We start from the raw sequence: 20,056 nt of genomic DNA, 5'->3' as shown, positions 1-20,056 counted from the left end.
CATCAAAGTGCAAGTATAGTGGTACCTCGGGTTAAGTACTTAATTCGTTCCCAAGGTCCGTTCTTAACCTGAAACTGCTCTTAACCTGAAGACCACTTTAGCTAATGGGGCCTCCTGCTGCCGCCGCGCCACCAGAGCACGATTTCTGTTCTCATCCTGAAGCAAAGTTCTTAACCTGAAGCACTATTTCTGGGTTAGCAGAGTCTGTAACCTGAAGCATATGTAACCTGAAGTGTATGTAACCCGAGGTACCACTGTAGATAAATAGGGACCACTCCGGCGGGAAGGTAAACGGCGTTTCTGTGCACTGCTCTGGTTCGCCAGAAGCGGCTTAGTCATGCTGGCCACATGACCCGGAAAAACTGTCTGCGGACAAACGCCAGCTCCCTTGGCCTATAGAGCGAGATGAGCACGCAACCATAGAGTTGGTCACGACTGGACCTAATGATCAGCGGTCCCCTTTACCCTTACCTATGGGTTCCTTTGGGTAGGCAGATTCACCCCATGTTGCTCTCCTTCTGGTTAGAATGGATTGGAACCATGAACTATATTATTAGAGGGAATAGTATCTTTTAAAACAAGACCTGGGCCCTTTGTTCTTTTCAGTGTTTCCCTTCTCATGCTAAATTTAGCTCATGGACTTTCCCCTTATTTTCCTCTACTCTTAACTAATGCAAGCCATCATCAAGATAAAGTAAAGTCATGTTTTTTTCTCACTTACATTGGCCAGTAAGAAGTGCCTCTTCAGTTTACAATTAGCAGCCGTGGGAATGAAACTCAGCACTGCTCCAAGGGTTAAACCAACCAGCTCCATGAACATTTTGCATAATTCTAGTGCCATCCATAAGGCTGTGAACAGAAAACAGCAGATACTTAGGGAAGCAGAAATTTCCATGCCATCCCGGCTTGGTCACAATGAGTGGCATTCCTGTTTGGCTATTGTTCAAATTTTGCCGAAATTTTTTTGGAAGCGAAACTTAAGTCGGGTTTGGGGTATGCATCTGACTTTGAAAGAATACGTGAACCAGAATGTGATGTTCAAAGATGTCCCTCTTCTGTTTTCTGCACTTTTTATTCACGCAGCTTGCACATTATTTCCTACTCAGAATAATTCCATCTAGGAATTTTATAATTGCATCATTGTCCTGGGGAAAACATACTGCATTACTGATACTATTGCTATAAAGTGGGGGCTTTATAACTTATGGAAAAGCATGGTAGTTTTGATGAGCCATGGGAAATAAAACCCTGTACAACAACGCCATACAAAGCAAACAACATTCACGCTACCTCTCTGTCAAATCGGAACCAGTGAAGGTGGTGAAGGTCCTGTGTGAGTGTCTGGAGGCGGTTGGAGGATGGATGGCGGCTAACAGATTGAGGTTGAATCCTGACAAGACAGAAGTACTGTTTTTGGGGGACAGGAGGCAGGCGGGTGTGGAGGACTCCCGGGTCCTGAATGGGGTAACTGTGCCCCTGAAGGACCAGGTGCGCAGCCTGGGAGTCATCCTGGACTCACAGCTGTCCATGGAGGTGCAGGTCAATTCTGTGTCCAGGGCAGCTCCATCTGGTACGCAGGCTGAGACCCTACCTGCCTCGCCAGAGTGGTGCATGCTCTAGTTACCTCTCGCTTGGACTACTGCAATGCGCTCTATGTGGGGCTACCTTTGAAGGTGACTCGGAAACTACAACTAATTCAGAATGCGGCAGCTAGACTGGTGACTGGGAGCGGCTGCAGAGACCATATAACACTGGTCTTGAAAGACCTACATTGGCTCCCAGTACATTTCTGAGCACAATTCAAAGTGTTGGTGCTGACCTTTAAAGCCCTAAACAGCCTCAGCCCAGTATACCTGAAGGAGCGTCTCCACCCCCATCGTTCAGCCCGGACGCTGAGGTCCAGTGCCGATGGCCTTCTGATGGTTCCCTCGCTGCGAGAAGCCAAGTTACAGGGAACCAGGCAGAGGGCTTCTCGGTAGTGGCACCCGCCCTGTGGAACACCCTCCCACCAGATGTCAAAGAGAAAAATAACTACCAAACTTTTAGAAGACATCTGAAGGCAGCCCTGTTTAGGGAAGCTTTTAATGTTTAATAGGTTATTGTATTTTAGTGTTTTGTTGGAAGTCACCCAGAGTACAGTGGTGCCTCGCAAGACGAAATTAATTCATTCCGCGAGTTTTTTCGTCTAGTGAATTTTTCGTCTTGCGAAGCACGAAATCCCATAGGAATGCATTGAAATTCAATTAATGCGTTCCTATGGTCAAAAAAAGTCCAAACAAAGCCAAATTTGGTACAACAAGAGTTTATTAAGTGCTCTTTAAAGTCACACATACTGTAAAGAGCATTTCAAAAATTGAAGGAACAATAAATTAAGTTTCTAAACATGACAGAAAAACATTTAAAAATCAACAAAGTGTACAGTACATTTTCTAAGACTCTGGGGGACAACTCGAAGAAGGTTCCTCTTCCACACTTTGCTTCTTGCTGAAGAACCCCCTCCTCAACTGTTCCCCCAGCCACCCACCACACAGAAATTCAAATCCAGAATTTTTTAAAAAAAACAGCAGAGTGGCCCAATGGTCACAGAAAATCATAAAAATGCAGAAAAAAAACCACACAAGCTTCCAGATTCTTGCAAACCCCTCCTCAACTGTTCCCCCAGCCACCCACCACACAGAAATTCAAATCCAGATTTTTTTTTTTAAAAAAAAGCAGAGTGGCCCAATGGTCACAGAAAATCATAAAAATGCAGAAAAAAACACACAAGCTTCCAGATTCTTGCAAACCCCTCCTCAACACCAAGTCCTTGAATTCCAAACACCCCAACCCAAAATCCAAAACCCCCCAAAAAAGTTTTAAAAGTTTAAAATAAGTTTTGGAAAAGCTTCAAAAATCACCAAAGTCTTCAAAAACCTCAAAAAAGGATACCACACCGCGTTCTATTAGTTGCTCCTCGAAGTCAAGTCGCAACTGTATTAACGGTGTTAAGAAAAAGGAAACAAACTTGCAAGACATTTTCGTTTTTCGTCTTGCGAAGCAAGCCCATAGGGAAATTCGTCTTGCGAAGCAGCTCAAAAAACGGAAAACCCTTTCGTCTAGCGAGTTTTCCGTCTTGCGAGGCATTCGTCTTGCGGGGCACCACTGTATTATCATCATCATCATCATCATCATCATATGTCCACATGACTTAAACATTATTTCCCCCCCAGGCAATTCATACTTATGATGACGTCCTGTGAAAGTTCTACGCCAGTCAACCTCATCTGGTTGCAATACATTTTATTGGAAAAGTCAGATTGAAGCAGCCTTTGAGGATGGGGAGAAGCAGGCTTTTCATAGCTTTCATTCTGCAAAGCAAGCAGAAACAGACAGGGAAATGAGTGCAGATAAGGAGACCAGTGAGAAGATATTGAGAAATATGTTCACACACCATAAATAACCTCCCAGAGAAACCTTTGGCATGATCTCTCCAGCCCAACAGGTAAAGTCATTTCCTCTGGATGGCCACTGTTCGATGCAGAATCAGATGTGTGCATGCTCACTGAAATCAATAGGATTAAGGGAATCTAAATGCATTGGCCCGTAACCCAAATGCTAATAATAATAATAATAATAATAATAATAATAATAATAATAATAATAATTGTTCCCTGTGGGTTGCATTGCCCCTAAGTTTATAAACAGTCCTTTGTTAGGAATGCAGTAAATTACACCTGGAAATCTTAACTGTTAATACATGTCATGTTTTATTTTAGTAAACACATATCTCTATCCATTATGACATATGTACCTGTGTTTCATTTTAGTAAATAAAAGATACATCAATGTTTCTACTAGAAGAACATCTGAAATCAGGATTCAGTAGTGTACTACACTGTGTAGAAGAAACATTCGCTCTTCATTTCAGAATGTGCTCACAACACATTCCAGCAACTATCCATTTGCTCAGTCACTGGTGATTATTTCATGAATTGATTTTCTTCTTAATAGGTTTTCTGTTTCCTGTATTATAACAAATGTTTATTTGTCCTTGCTTCAGCTTAAATTACTTACAAAGTGATTATAATAAATGATGATGCCTTTTAACTAGTTATTAATGGGCTGGAACAGGAAATGTCCAGCATTTTGTGAAACATAAAGAAGTCAAACCACAAAGAAACTGTGGTTGCAATGTTGGCAAAACCCAACATGTGAATGCAAGGTTGCCCAGAGAATTCTACTGAATTTGAAAGGTGGGGGTAATAATAGGATTAGTTTAAAGGATGCTGTAGAACATTACATTTGCCCTATTAAAATTCACTTTGTTAGCTTGGGCCCAGTTCTCCAATCTGTTAAGGTTATCTTGAATCCCAATTCTGCCTTCAGCGTCATTGGCTACCTCTCCCAGTCTGGTGTCATCTGCAAATTTGATGCGTATCCCCTCATTTCTTTCGTCCAAGTTGTTTATATAGATGTTGAACAGGCCTACCCTACCAATGACCTCCACCCACTTTCCAACTTTGCAAATACAGAGCCTATGCAAGTACAAGCTAGATACAACCCGTAGACTCTGTATTGGCAATCAGGAACCCTGTAAAAAAAGTAAGGTTGCTGATCATGCAGAGGCTGCGTGCGTAGAAGTTGGGTTGTGGGTCTGGCACAGATTCTTCTACCAAGACTAGTCTGTCAGAGACACAACCCAACTCTCACACACAACTGCTGGGTGGAAACGTAAAGATTTACAAGGAAAGTAAAAAGAAAGGAGCTAAAAACCCTCATCAATAGTAAAATAAACTTGTCTTCTTGATGGTTTTATAATGCAAACACATTCTAATCTAAACTCGAACCAAAATTGCAGCCTTCGAGTGTTTATTACATTCCATCATGTTATAAAATGAACTAAAATCCCCGCAAGACAATGGGATGGGCCTGTTTTGTTACTACCGTTGTCTGGAAATTTCCATGGCGAGAGAGCAGACACTGGAATGTCAAGGCTTCATCATATAGCTGCAAAAGGCTCTTCTATTACTGTGTCCCACCCACATATGCCCCTCATATTTCTAAGGAACTGGGCCAGATTTGCAGGTCAAACCAAGGGCAGAAGATGAATAGCAGTGTAGACGGGAACACAGCAATTATTAACCCTGAATCTAGGTGTGTGGTTGGGCAGCTTTGGCACACATTGCAGGGGCATGGAAGCTCTCCACAGCATTTGAGGATGAAGCTGAGAGTGAATTGCTGGTGGAGAAAACAAGCAGGCCCGTGGTTGTCCTCACATGTTTGCCACTGAGCCAAGGTGTGGTAATGCAGGGGTGAAGAACTTCTGGCCCAACAACAACAACAATTTGGCCTGCTCTGCTGCTTCTTCTTCTTCTTTGGCAATCACTCATAGTTAAATAAGGTTGTCTTTCATGAACACGGTCTTAACAGTGAGTCCGTAATTGACTGTGGAGGCCAATTCTGGAACCACACATCCTTCCATAGTGGGGACATAGGCATAGCTGTCAACTTTTCCCTTTTCTTGCAAGGAATCCTATTCGGAATAAGGGAATTCCCTTAAAAAAAGGGAAACGTTGACAGCTATGGACATAGGTTACTGGGTGGGAGTTGATCATGGTGAGGGTTTTCCAAGTGTGCCTTCCTCTTAGCACGTTTCTCCCTTTCGTCCTGAGTTTGAGTGTCTTATAAGCCCATGACACCTTTGGTAAAGGCTGTTCTCCAACTGGAGTGCTCGCAGGCAAGTGTTTCCCAGTTGTCAGTGTTTATTCTGCATTTTTTAAGATTTGCCTTGAGACAGTCTTTAAGCCTCTTTTGTTGACCGCCCGCATTACACTTTCCACTTTTAAGTTTGGAATAGCGTGTTGCTTTGGAAGACGATCATCAGGCATTCGCACAACATGACCAGTCCAACGAAGCTGATGTTGAAGAACCATTGCTTTGACATCATTGCCTGCCCTGCTAACCTGCTGCCTTAATGTGCAGTAACACGACCTAGTCTCCAATTGCCACGGAAATGCCAGGACCTTCACAAAAACCCTTCAGCCATCACTGCTTGCCTCTTTGTCACGCAATGTCCCGGATTCCCAATTGCAAGCTTCTTTAAGCTGCTTTTAAAAGGGCTATGGGTAAAATTGCAGCTAGCTTGCAAGAGTCTGTAAAAGTGAGGGGAAACGTTCCTGCGTGATATAGGAAAAGCGTTATCCTCTGCCTGCTTTACGTGCCCAGAAGCAATGTGATCGGACATGGGGAGGGAGTCCAGGGAGAGTCCATACTGGGTGGCATGGAAGCCTATAAGGGACAAAAAAAGAAAGGAAAAGAAAAGGGAGCTCTGGCCAGCAGGGTACCTAGCCGCTTGGGTGCCCAGTACGGCGTGTATGTCCTACAGCTGGGGGTGGGGCAAGCTGCCCATGGTGGCGGGGTGAGCCAAGGCATGGTGCGCTGTGTGGAGCCTCTCCACAGCCTCCCCCTCAGCTGTAGGGCGGCTGAGGCGGTTGGCAGACGCAAGCCCAAGGCTGCTCAAAAAAGCAGTGTGGAGCTTGCAGGCAGCCTGCCCCCCGCCTCCCCCTCAGGAGAGACGTGTGGCTCAGGCACACTGCAGGCCACCCAGTGCCACCCGCCTTACCTAGCTACCAGTGGCGTAGGAAAGGGGGTGTGGTGGATGCGGGAGTTATTCTTTTTTTAAAAAAAGTATTGTGAGTCCAATTTTTTTATTTTATTTTAAAAACAAATATTTTTGCCATTTTGTCACCTCCCCTCAGTGATGACGCCCGGGGCGGTCGGCACTCACTGCACCCCCTTCCTACGCCACTGGTTCTGGCCAACTTTATGGGTAAAGGTAAAGGGATCCCTGCCCATTAGGTCCAGTCGTGGACAACTCTGGGGTTGCGGCGCTCATCTCACTTTTTTTGGCCATGGGAGCCGGTGTACAGCTTCTGGGTCATGTGGCCAGCATGACTAAGCCGCTTCTGGCGAACCAGAGCAGCGCACGGAAACGCCGTTTACCTTCCCGATGGAGTGGTACCTATTTATCTACTTGCACTTTGACGTGTTTTTGAACTGCTAGGTTGGCAGGAGCAGGGACCGAGCAACGGGAGCTCACCCCGTCACGGGGATTCAAACTGCCGACCTTCTGATCGGCAAGTCCTAGACCCACAGCGTCACCCGCATCCAACTCTATGGGTAGAGGTGGCAAAATGCTTTCTGTGACCCTGAGAGAAGTGAACCCAAAAAGTTGTGTTTGCACAGTACAACTTGTACCACATTAAAAAGCAGGGACTGCATCTGCTATAGCTTGACCTGAGGTGGTTTTAGGATAACATGACTGGTTTGACCACACTGGGTGCTGTGCTGCTTGGGGGGGGGGGTGGCGTGGCCACAACAATGCTGAGGAATGGGACATGAGAGACGGGTGGGCACCAAATTTTAGTGTCATACAGGGCACCACTGAAACCTGAGAGCCCAAAGTCTGCCACTGGCTTTTTACAAGATACAAAAATATGTGATGGGATTTGAGAATTTAACATATGCACATGAAGAATGGCACTTGTTTGTCTGAATAACTCCATCTCTGCCTTTGCCTTCTGTTTTTATCTATTACCCTGGCACTGAAAAGTTGCACTTATTACATGTGTAATGAATATGCAAGGAAGTAACACATCAAAAGAGTGGTTTTCTGAAGACTACCCAATTGCCCTTGCGAAGAAACAGCCATTTGTTTCACTTGGAAACCCAACATTCTTATCTGATCTACTACACTGGCTACTGCAAAAGGTAATAAATTACCAGGGGAACCTATGAATCACTTGGTTCATTGGGGTTCAGGGGTCTGTTTCTGCTATGCTTAAGTACACAGATTGGCAGCCTTGTGCCTCTGCATATTTGTTGATGGTAGGAATGGAGGAGCAATTTGATTTAATTTGTGTTTAAAGGCACATTCTGAAAAAAATGAAAAGATTCTTTCAAAATTCTCACTTATCCAGCCAAGTAAGGAAATGCACACACCAAGGTAAAGTGTGCATATAAATGCATATATTAGCGACAATCTCACACAAGCATGCCTTATTTTAGGGGGAAATGTGCACGCAAGTCAAAACTGCATACAGTGGTACCTCGGGTTAAGTACTTAATTCATTCCAGAGGTCCGTTCTTAACCTGAAACTGTACTTAACCTGAAACAGCACTTTAGCTAATGGGGCCTCCTGCTGCTGCTGTGCCACCAGAGCATAATTTCTGTTCTCATCCTGAAGCAAAGTTCTTAACCTGAAGCACTATTTCTGGGTTAGCGGAGTCCGTAACCTGAAGCGTATGTAACCGAGGTACCACTGTACAAGGAATTCACACTAAAATGCCGATACATTTTAATTGTTGCAGAACTGAGAGAGAACTGAGTTTACGATTGGAAAAAAATGAGAAACACACAGAACCGAAACGGACACATTCATTCTTTCCCGGGCGATGGAAAATAAAATATAAACAATTTAGGAGGATCTTGCCCAAGTGGCGTGGAAAGAAATCCACAAAAAGAAAAGTTTGGAAACTTTTACTTTTGGGCCCTGGACAGGCCAGTCAAGATTCATTTACTAATTTGGCCATAGTTATAAGAGTTGGCATAACAGAAACATTACACGTTGCCCACCAGGCAGGTTTGAATTGCCCTAAACTGAGAATCCCTTAAGCCTATATTATCTTCTTCATAGAATCAAAGATTTGTAGAATTGGAAGGGACCATGGCTTGGTCAACGGTTTTCAGTGGTGTTAGTGGGATCGCTGAGTGAATCCCATCTACCCCAAACCCCTTTCCCCCTTTTCTCACCCTCTCTGTGGGATTTCTTCTTTATTTTATTTTGTATATGTGCAAAAGTCACTACACGGAAAATGGTTCAAAATCAGATAGAATCTCTTAATATAACTTTAAATAAACATAATTTCAGAACATAGGATTGCTGTCCAACTAAGTTAGTTGAACTCAGATCTTATTTTAATCATGGGGACAAGTTAGCAATGTAAGTCCAAGGGTACGTTTTCTCATACGTGGTGGACTTGTAAAAGAATATTGAGAATTGATATATAATGACTTGGAAAAAATGTTTTAAAGTACCTTTCCAAAAAAAATCCAGAGTCTTTTTTGTAGGGGATAATTCAGAGGGAAATTACCAGGTGTCAAAAAAGACCATTTATATATGCTACTACTGTGGCCCGTTTTCCAAAAATGGAAAACAAGCAAGGTGCCAACCAAAGAAGAATGGCAACTTAAACTGATGGAATACATGCAGCTTGCAGATTTAACATATAGAATAAGAGAACAAGAAGAATGTAGGTTTAAAGAAGAAAATGTTTACTGAATATATGTGTGAAAATTGTGTTTGTTTAAAAAAGCTGGTAGCCTTAAGGTAAATTCAGCAGTATAAATCAGTTTTGATGGATGTAACAATGGATTACTGAATGGTTTATTTCATGTAAAATATGCAGGGGTGTATGGTATGCAAAATGAACCATGGAAAGAGAAGAAGGGAAGCCATTGATTTAAGGTTGTTTAAATGAATATTTTGAAATGTAAATTAGAAAATGTAATAGAAATTATATATATAAATAAAAAAGCAATGTAAGTCCAATTTCTTTCAGTGGGAACTAACTGCAATTAATTTAGTCTGGATCTAGTATCATCACTTAGCGTTTGCAGTAATGTGACTTTAAGAAGGAAGACGCCATTGTACTTTGTGTTGGAGAAATGAATTAGGGGTGGCCTTCAACAAAGTATTGCTCAGAGCAGACCCGCTGAAATTAAAGGACACGGCAAAGTTTAGTTTACTCCTTTCAATAGATCTGTTCTCTGTATAAATTTTAGTTGAAAACCACGCTATGTTACTTTCCCAAAGAGTTGACAACTACACCAAAAACAAAAAACCATGCCAAAAATTTGAACAGGTCCAGTTCCCACTGCTACACCACATTGGTTCACACAAATGGTGGGTGAATTACCAGTCAATTGGTGAGTGGGGGGGGGGGGGAGATTGGGTGTTAAAGGAAGTGTTATTTCATGCACAGGTGCGCAAATTGGCAGCAGGAACTTGTTCTCCGTTGCAATTAGATCGTGTCCCTGAATGGTAGTTATTGATGATCTTTGCTAGGTGCCAGAAGCATTCCAGGTAAAGTTGAATGTTCTCCGCTCTATGAATGTTTTTGCACCTGCTGGCTATTTCAGTTTTTTTTAAAGCTGGCACACTGATAGCCAATTCTATCTGTTGGGATCACGGTGCCTGAACCCAAAGCTCTTGCTGCTTCCTCTCTTACATAACGTACCCTTCAACCCAAAGATTCCTAGGAGAGTGCACAGGATTACACTCAAACACCACAGAGCAAACTTTCCATAAAACCATAAAACCAAGAAATGAAAGTTAAAAGAGCAGCAAGAGCCAAGTCATGACTCCTGTCATTTCCAAATGCCCATAAGGGAAAAAAAAGGCTTAATTCCAGCTAAACTCTACTCAAAGTAGACCTGCTAAAAAATAATGGACCTAAGTTAGTCTTATGGAAGTCAGCCCTGAGTGCTCACTGGAAGGACAGATCCTGAAGCTGAGGCTCCAAGACTTTGGCCACCTCATGAGAAGAGAAGACTCCCTGGAAAAGACCCTGATGTTGGGAAAGATGGAGGGCACAAGGAGAAGGGGGCGACAGAGGACGAGATGGTTGGACAGTGTTCTCGAAGCTACCAGCATGAGTTTGACCAAACTGCGGGAGGCAGTGGAAGACAGGAGTGCCTGGTGTGCTCTGGTCCAGGGGGTCACGAAGAATCGGACACGACTAAACGACTAAACAACAACAACAAAGTTTGTCATGTCCATTAATTTTAATGTCTTTAGCCTGAGCATGACTAATACTGAATGCAACCAAATGGGATTCAGTGCTGTGCCAGGGGGGTTCTGTTGGTGCAATTGGACTTCCTTTCCTCCACCCTGTGCCCCCTCAATCTTCTCCAGATGATTCCCCAACCCTCCAGAGCTGTTTTTGAGTGTGTGCAGGAGGCTGGAGGGGACAGGAAAAGAAGTTCCATTGCACACCAGCTGAGCGTTGGAGACGGCCCCATGTCTTAACTTGATGTTGAAAAGCTGGTAACAACGGAGACAACTGCATCTCCGATGGGAGAGAATTCAACATCCAGGTGCCACCACAGAGAAGGCCCTGCTCCACATTGTCATACAATGAACCATGGCTGACCTTGGGCCAATCACTATCTTGTAGCCTAAACTAACTCACAGTGTTGTGATGATAAAATGGCACCAGCTCCTTGGAGCAAAGGTGGAATAGAAATCTAATAAAAATCAAATGTAGTCCCAGGCAGATGCTGAAATTTTGTAATCTGATTTAACTAACTGTGGACTAGGAAACAAGATTCAGCAATCCATAAACTGGCATCTTTAGTAAAACAATCCCTTTATCCTTACAGGAAGTGAGGGCCTCTTCTTTCACAACATTTATGGTTGTCCCTATTAGTGGCCTTCTGCTCCCTTGTTGTTCTAACGCAATTTAGGCTGGGATATACCATTACCGCCATTCTTAAGCAGAATTTGTAACCTATGCAAACCAATGTTAGGCAATCACCAAGAAAACGTGGAAGCAATTGGCATGAGAGGGTTCCTTATCATCCTTATTGATCACGGGCTCAAAGGTCAAGGCCACAATGAAGTCTTCCTACCCTGTAAAAGTTAATGGAAGTTAGCTATTAAAGTTGTATGTGATTGTGCTTTCCACAGCTATATAAAAGGAGGCATTTTAAATGGACAGTCACCTTTTCTGACTCGTCTCTGCCTTCCTCCTATCTACATGCTTCCTCCCAGCTTCACTGAAGAATCCCTCAGGTAAGATACAGACAGAAATCTGCTTTACACACATAGAGGCTATGTAAACTTTAGCAGATTGGCAAGTGTGTTTAAATAATCAGAAGCCTGGGTAAACTGATGCACTGATTTTTTTAGATTTGCACGGACACCAACTCCCAAACCACACACAGTTAGCTCTGTGCGGCTATTGGGTTTAGACTGCTGCTGGTTTGATTATGTTGTTGTTTCAATTTGGGGCTTGCATTTCCCAAAGCAGAGCTGTGCCAGCCTTCGAGGCAAACTCAGAATGTGCATAGGGTGCCCACAATTCAGGGACATGGGCCTCAAAGATGTCAATGGAGAAAGCACTACTGCACTTCTTGGAAGAGGTTCACAAAGGTAGCTTGGCCAGTCTTTAGTTGGGTGATATCTATAGATCCCTGTATACCCTGGGAAACCATCTAAAACTTTCTAATCCCAATCGACCGCCCGGGATATAGGCACGTTGTAATGGCAGACGAGATAGTCAAATGAAAATGAGGAAAGGTGGGAAGTATTGCTTCAAATCCTTGATTGTGAAGGCTGCAATCCTGTACAATGGTACCTCAGGTTAAGAACTTAATTAGTTCTGGAGGTCTGTTCTTAACCTGAAACTGTTCTTAACCTGAAGCACCACTTTAGCTAATGGGGCCTCCTGCTGTCGCCGTGCCACCAGAGCACAATTTCTGTTCTCATCCTGAACCAAAGTTCTTAACCCGAGGTAATATTTCTGGGTTAGCGGAGGCTGTAACCTGAAGTGTATGTAACCTGAGGTACCACTGTATTCGCTTTCCTGGGAATAAGCCCCATTGAACTCTGTTCAAGGTGCCAGGGCTGGCCCAGGATGTTTTGCTGCTTGAGGCAAAATGCCCCACCAGCACCATCTCTGCTGTGGCCATGCCATGCCCCTGCTGCCATGGGCATGCCCTACTGCCACTGCGGACACATCCTGCCACAGCAGAATCAGGGCAGCTGTGGTGGAAGTGCACATATGTTGAGGTGGCGGCCATGGGGAGCAGCGTGCTCCTCAGGCCCAGATCGGCCGCCTGAGGTGACGGCTTCAAATTGCCTCATGGGTGGGCCAGCCCAGTCAGGTGTTGCTGTTCAACATACTACAAATCAGAAAGGGCAGCAAAACTTTTAACTGGACTGGGGGACGAGAGAAAGAGAGGAGGAAAAGGCCCTTGAACCAGCCCTGTCTCAAACAGAGCCCTGTGGCACAGACGCATGGCTTCTTTAACTTAAGGGGATTTTCAGAAGTAAAGATGTTCTGATCAAAGCAGCAGGGAGAGAGGGACCCATTAATCCCCACATGTGGTGCCACAGTAGGATGAGGGAGGACAAGTCATCACACTCTCACCCACACATCCATTGCTGAACCCCTGTGGTTGTGTGAAGGAGCTATGCATGCTAATTGTAATTCAATCATAAACTGGAAATTGAAATAAGGACGTAAGCCTAAGCATGCTTACTTTTGAAAGTTAATTCCATCAGACTCAGTAGGACTTACTTTAGGGAAAATATGTGCAGGGAACATGCTAATAAACAGAATAACTGAAAAGAAGTGAGGGAACGGTGCTTTAAAATAATTAACAAACTACAAGGAGCTTTTGTGGTTCTCTCCCCTTTTCGAAGTTGAAACTGGAGCTAAGCAAACAGGTACATTGAGCAAAAGTGTTGTGTAAGGACACAGCACTAAATAGTTTTTGGTTACAACATTTTTGTTGTTGGGGGGGGGAACAAGGATGCAAGCAGAAAAGAGTAAAGATGTTTAAAGAACTTAGAATTTGTGGGTGAAAATCTAAGGAACACGTTTCCAAGGCCTAAGTTAAACCAGGATAAGAACAGGGAACAAATGTTCAATGTTTTCAATGCCTTTGTATCAGGTGTAGTAACAATTATTAAACAACAAAACAACAACACCAGAACTGGCTTATGAATATAAAGCACAATTATACTGGAATAAATATATAACTTCATAAACCTACTAGACAATGAACTAACTAAAGTGCAATGTGCATAACCAAGCCTGGAGATACTCATAAACATAGAATGAACCAATGTCTCTCTCGTTGCTATATCGATTATGCATGTAGTAAGTACTGTATTTTTCGCTCCATAGGGCGCACCTAGTTTTTAGGGGGGGGGGAATCAAGAAAAAAAATCTTATTTTCCCCCCAGCCCCAAAGAGCAGCATACAGGCTAAAGAGGCCATAGCCCAGTGCAGCCTCTCCTTGGCAGAGGGGTTGCGCGCAGCTATGGCACAAGCCAAGGCAGCCAGTGGGATCCATCTCACTGGCTGTTTTGGCTTCCTCTTTAGCCCCACGCAACGGGGCTAAAGAGGAAGCCATAGCCATGTGCAGCCTCTCCCTGCTGGAGGGGCTGTGTGGGGCTATCCCTGAAGCCTGGAGAGTGAGAGGGGTCTTGCCTAGACACCGACGCCTCTCGCTCTCCAGGCTTCAGCGAAAGCAACACGAAGCCTTTGGAGCGGGGAGGGAGTGCTCCCTCTGAGCTTTGGAGGCTTAGTGTTGCTATCACTGAAGTCAAGGAGCCTGCATTCGCTCCATAGGACGCACACACATTTCCCCTCAATTTTTCCAGGGGAAAAAGTGTGTCCTATAGAGCGAAAAATACAGTATGTAATAACACGCTGGAACAAATAAGATGTTCTTCAAGTAGTCGTTCACTGGAAGCACAAAGCCATGAACATAGGAACAGTTGCCAGAAAGCCTTCTTTAAGTAGTCATTAGCAGGAAGCGCAATGCCAAATGATCAGTTGAAGCCAAATTGATGAGACCTGTTCTCCGGATATTATCCAGGTTTCGCAGCAAGCTTCATCAGTCGATAATGCTAAATAATACAGAATGGCATTCCAGTTACAATAAATGAACGACCACAAACTACATGCAATACCCATCCCATGTTGTGTCTTACCTAATCACTCAACACGGTTCGCTCAAGACAAAATACTCACAGGCACAGCAATTGTAATACCAAACATTTAAATACATTACAGGTGCATAGAATCAATCATCACATTCATACATGGTTAAAGGTACAGTAACACTTCTCTGTTATTGCTAAACCAACAAAGGCACAAAAATTGATTATATATAACAACCAAGGTCAAATTCGGTATTCAAACCTTTTGGAAACAAGGTTCCTAGTTGAAATATTAATTTGTACTCTTTTTGTAGCAAGGCTCTTCGTACATCAACAGATCTAAAAGGTAGTTTTTTAAAGGTCCACAGAATGAAAAAAACACCTCAGGTCATTTTCAGTATGAGCCTCTTGCTGGAAATGCTGGACTAACGGGGCATCTAGACAAGCATTGTGTATTTTGGACCTATGTTCAGAAATTCTAGTCCTGATTGGACGGGTAGTACTACCTACATATAGAAGCCCACAAGCACAACGGATACAGTACACTCAGTTTTTTGTAGAACAATTTGTAAACTGTTGCAAAACAATCTTTCGCCCATTTATTGTGTTGCTAAATGATTTCACGGCAACACAAATCTGCAACATGTGCAATGACCGCATCTATAATGCCCTTTCAGCGTTGTACGTGGGTCATCATTATGGTATTCAAGTAGATCAGTGTGGGAAAGAACGTCCCTAAACAATCTAGTATGCCTTTTGCCTAAAATAGGCACATTTTCACAGCCTGGAATATTGTCCTTTATATTCACAAGCCAGTTCTGTTGTTGTTCTTTTGTTGTTCAATGCCTTTGGGTCATTCCATCTCTCACGCCAAGGGTTCTTGATATTGTGAGATGTTGGGACATGAATAAGGAGTCTTGAGTAGCTGACAGTGTGCAGAAAAGTCTCCGCTCTGCCCATGAGGATCATGAAAAATCCCACACATTCAGAAAGAGATGCAATGGGATGTGATCCGTCGTCTTGAAAAGTTATTTGTTTTGAACGTTGCCCAGACACACCTCTCGCTCAAAACCCCTAGGGTTTATCCCCAAAGCTCTATCAGTTAATAGAAAGTCAAGAGAAAGACTTTAGTTTAGAACATATTTTGGGTTCCAAATATTTGCCCCATGTTTGTATTTTTTACTTTCCATCTTGAGGACAAGTCTGAATGCACAAAGCTCCCTTATACCAAGTCCCAGAATGAGAACAGCTAATGCTCAGTGTTAGAACAGGTAGGTAGCAGTGTTGGTCTGATGCAGTTGAAATATATATATATATATATATGCTTTCGTAGATTTTCACGGGTACAGGAATGCAGGTTTTGGTGTCTTCGGGTGTCTTCCCGTGTAAGAGTTGGGGTGTCTAGGCGACGTTTCGACGAGGTCTCACTCGTCATCTTCAGGCTGGTGCTTTCGGCTTCTTGTTACTGGAACAGAGCAGGATCTCAGTGTTTGAGTTCCTATAAATACTGTTGAGGGGGTGTGGTATATAGCCTCCAACGTTCTGGGCAGAGGGGAAGTTCTTGACAGCCATTCAAAACAAATACAATCCCCCCGAATACATCCTGGACCTGACCAACCACTGCCTAACCAACACGTACTTCATCCACAATGGACAAAGATACAAACAGATAGAAGGAGCACCTATGGGATCACCCCTCTCACCGGTCATCGCAAATTTGTACATGGAACACTTTGAAACCAATGCTTTAGACAAGTCAGAACACAAACCCAAACTTTGGCTCAGATATGTTGACGACACCTTTGTAATTTGGCCACACGGGAAAGAAAAACTAGATAGCTTCCTCACACATCTCAACAGCCTACACCCCAAAATACAATTCACTATGGAAATAGAAGCCAACAACCAACTTCCCTTCCTTGACGTCCTAATCTACAAAAAACCTGATGGCTCCTTAGGACACACTATCTACCGGAAAAAAACACACACCAACCGCTACTTACATGCACAATCACACCACCACCCTGCACAAATAAACTCCGTAGCCAAGACTCTCATCTCTAGAACCAAACGCCTGGCTGACAAAGACCACTTGACAACTGAGTTACAGAATCTCTCAAATGTGTTAATCGCCAATGGATACCAGCAAAACAGGGTTACGAAGCTAATCCAAAAAGAAACACCCCCCAAAAACCAAGACACAGAAGAAAACAATGGCATGGCCCTCCTTCCTTATATCAAGGGCACTACAGATAAAATTAGCAAAATCCTCCATAAACACAATATCAAAACAGCCTTTTGCACCAACCAAAAAATAGCCAATATCCTCAGAAACCCCAAAGATAAAATCCAGTTGGAAAACCAAGGGGTCTATGAAATACCCTGCAAAGTCTGCCCAGCCACGTACATTGGACAAACAAACAGACGAATAAATGCACGTATCGCAGAACACAAGAATGCCGTCAAAAAAGAAGAAAAAACCTCCTCTCTTTTCCAACACATGAAAGAAACAGGACACGAAATTAATTTTGCAGATTCCAAATTGCTCTTTAACATGGAACATCACCACAAGAGAATAATCATGGAAGCCATCGAGATAGAGAAACACCCCCACAACATGAACAAGCGTGACGACACGTCCCGCCTGCCAGACATCTGGAAATTAGCCCTCCCCACAAAAACCGACACCAGAACCAGAGGCACACAGAACGCCATCACCAATCAACCACACCAGACCCAAACCCAGACCCTCTCCACAGATAAATTACAGACTCCATCCAGTAGCCAAACCATAGTGGCACCTCCGGATGCTGCACCCCTCTGCAATCCCTACACAGATCTGGCTGGCACAGGGCACAAAACCACAGCTCGCCCCTATACACGAAGCCAAGCCAGAGCACAACTAAGTGCAGTACAGCCATCTTCTCAGAAAAACTCTTCACAAGCTCAAGAGGTCAAGACACGAAAGCTTTAGCAACTAATCCACACTTAATGACCCACCTAAGTGGTACTCAGAATATCACTCAAGAAATCACTCAAGATATCCCTCAAGTAATTAAGGAACAAAAGAAGAAAAGACACACTAACCTGGGAACTTCCCCTCTGCCCAGAACGTTGGAGGCTATATACCACACCCCCTCAACAGTATTTATAGGAACTCAAACACTGAGATCCTGCTCTGTTCCAGTAACAAGAAGCCGAAAGCACCAGCCTGAAGATGACGAGTGAGACCTCGTCGAAACGTCGCCTAGACACCCCAACTCTTACACGGGAAGACACCCGAAGACACCAAAACCTGCATATATATATATATATATATATATATATATATATATATATATTGTCCAGTAGCACCTTAGAACCAACTAAGTTTGTTTTTGGTATGAGCTTTCGTGTGCATGCACAGCCTGGCAGCTGCTCTCCAAGGTCTCAAGATATTTCCCAGCCCAGTGACCCCAAATCCTTAAAACTACACTAGGTGCCTTCTGCATGCAAACAGCATGCTTTTGCTGAGGAGTAGACCCTCTCCATACCTAATCGTTCAACAAGTATGCTTTTTAAGCCAAACCATCTCATTCCTGGAGAAGTTAAAGTAGAAAGTATCAGAAAAAGAGACCTAGGATTTATCCTAGATAGGCCCTTCATATCAGTTTGGAGAAGGATGCTCTAAAACATCTAACATCATAGAAATAACTTTTTGAAAATCTTTTGATGTTTCCAAAATGTTTTCGTGTAAGTGCCGCGTCCTTGGTCCTTTATTTTGGAGTAGTCCTGTTGAAGTGACTGTCACGGTTGATGTATGCCCCACGGAGGAACTTAAGGTCCATAAATAGCAACACCCTAGAGGTCCCAGGCCCTAAGTTAGATTAGCCTCAACCAGAGCCAGGGCCTTTTCAACACTGGCTCTGGCCTGGTGGAACACTCTGTCTCATGAGACCAGGGCCCTGCAGGATCTGATTTTTTTCGCTGGGCCTGTAAGACAGAGTTGTTCCGCCTGGCCTTTGGCTTGGAGCCAATTTGATTCCCTCCCCCTCTTTCTTTTTTCCTTCCTCCTCCTGTGAAGAGGCTGCATTTTAATGTTTTAATGTTGTATTTTAATCTTGCTTTTTTAAGTTGTATTTTAATCAACTTGTTTTTATTATTGGTTGTTAGCTGCCCTGAGCCTGGTCTTGGCTGGGGAGGGTGGGGTATAAATAAAAATTATTATTATTATTATTATTATTATCATCATCATCATCATCATCATTATCATTATGTATTGCAAGATGCCCTGCATAATAAGATGGGTCCAGTGCTTTTTTCTGGGGGTACGCATACCCCTAAACATTTTGTGAATCTAAGTTTGGCCTCATTGAGGGGCAGTATTTCAATATGAGTAGGAAAATGAGAGTACCCCTAAACATTTTTTAAAGAAAAAAAAAGCATTGGAGGGTCCCTTCTCTTCATTGGGCATTAATGAATTAGGATAATTTCCTTCTTTCTGCTAATAGTCTCACCAAAGGATGGAATTGCAGGACTGCCACTTAAGTAATCATGAAACGGTATTTATTTTTGTTGTTGTTTAGTTGTTTAGTCATGCCCGACTCTTCATGACTCCCTGGACCAGAGCACTTCAGGCACTCCTGTCTTCCACTGCCTCCCGCAGTTTGGTCAAACTCATGCTGGTAGCTTCGAGAACACTATCCAACCATCTCGTCCTCTGTCGTCCCCTTCTCCTTGTTATAACATCCCTTAAATGTTAGTGTTCCATTTCCCCACCATATAAAAGAGCCAGTGTTGTGTAAAATGGTCAAGAAGGTGGCTTCTACATGGGCTGTGGAGGAAAGTGAGGGGCAGATGGGGCTCATTCACCTGGGAAGGGAGCCCATCTAGGAGAAGGAAAACTTCTTAATACATCTAAATACATCTAAAAGCTAGAAGCAACACAAATATTTAGAATGATCACTTTAAAACAGAAGCAATTGAGAAGAACTAATAACTATTGTAAAGCCAGAGTATTAAGGACAGGCCATAATAATAAATTACTGGAACAAGTCAAAATCCCCCCAATTATAACTAATAGGTTTCTTCCTCATGTCTGGGAATTCTCAGTTTACAGAGAATGAACCTTTGGCTGTTGCTTACTGTAAATCTCAATATGACTCCAAACTCACCCACAAACCAAGTTTCAGGTTCCAAAATTTGCTGAAGTGTAAAAACAATGAAAGCCAATAGTGTTCCCTTTTCTCGTGATTATTACAGGAAACATTAAAGAAACACACACACACACACACACACACACACACACATCCTGGCCATTTCAAATTCCAAACTTTTGGCTCCTTTATAAGCAGCCTGCC

This window comes from Podarcis liolepis (genome assembly GCF_965112155.1).
Source record: "Podarcis liolepis genome assembly, chromosome: 10".
In the NCBI taxonomy this organism is placed as follows: Eukaryota; Metazoa; Chordata; class Lepidosauria; order Squamata; family Lacertidae; genus Podarcis; species Podarcis liolepis.
The sequence above is the reverse complement of the archived record's forward strand: the minus strand, read 5'-3'. Positions refer to the sequence as shown.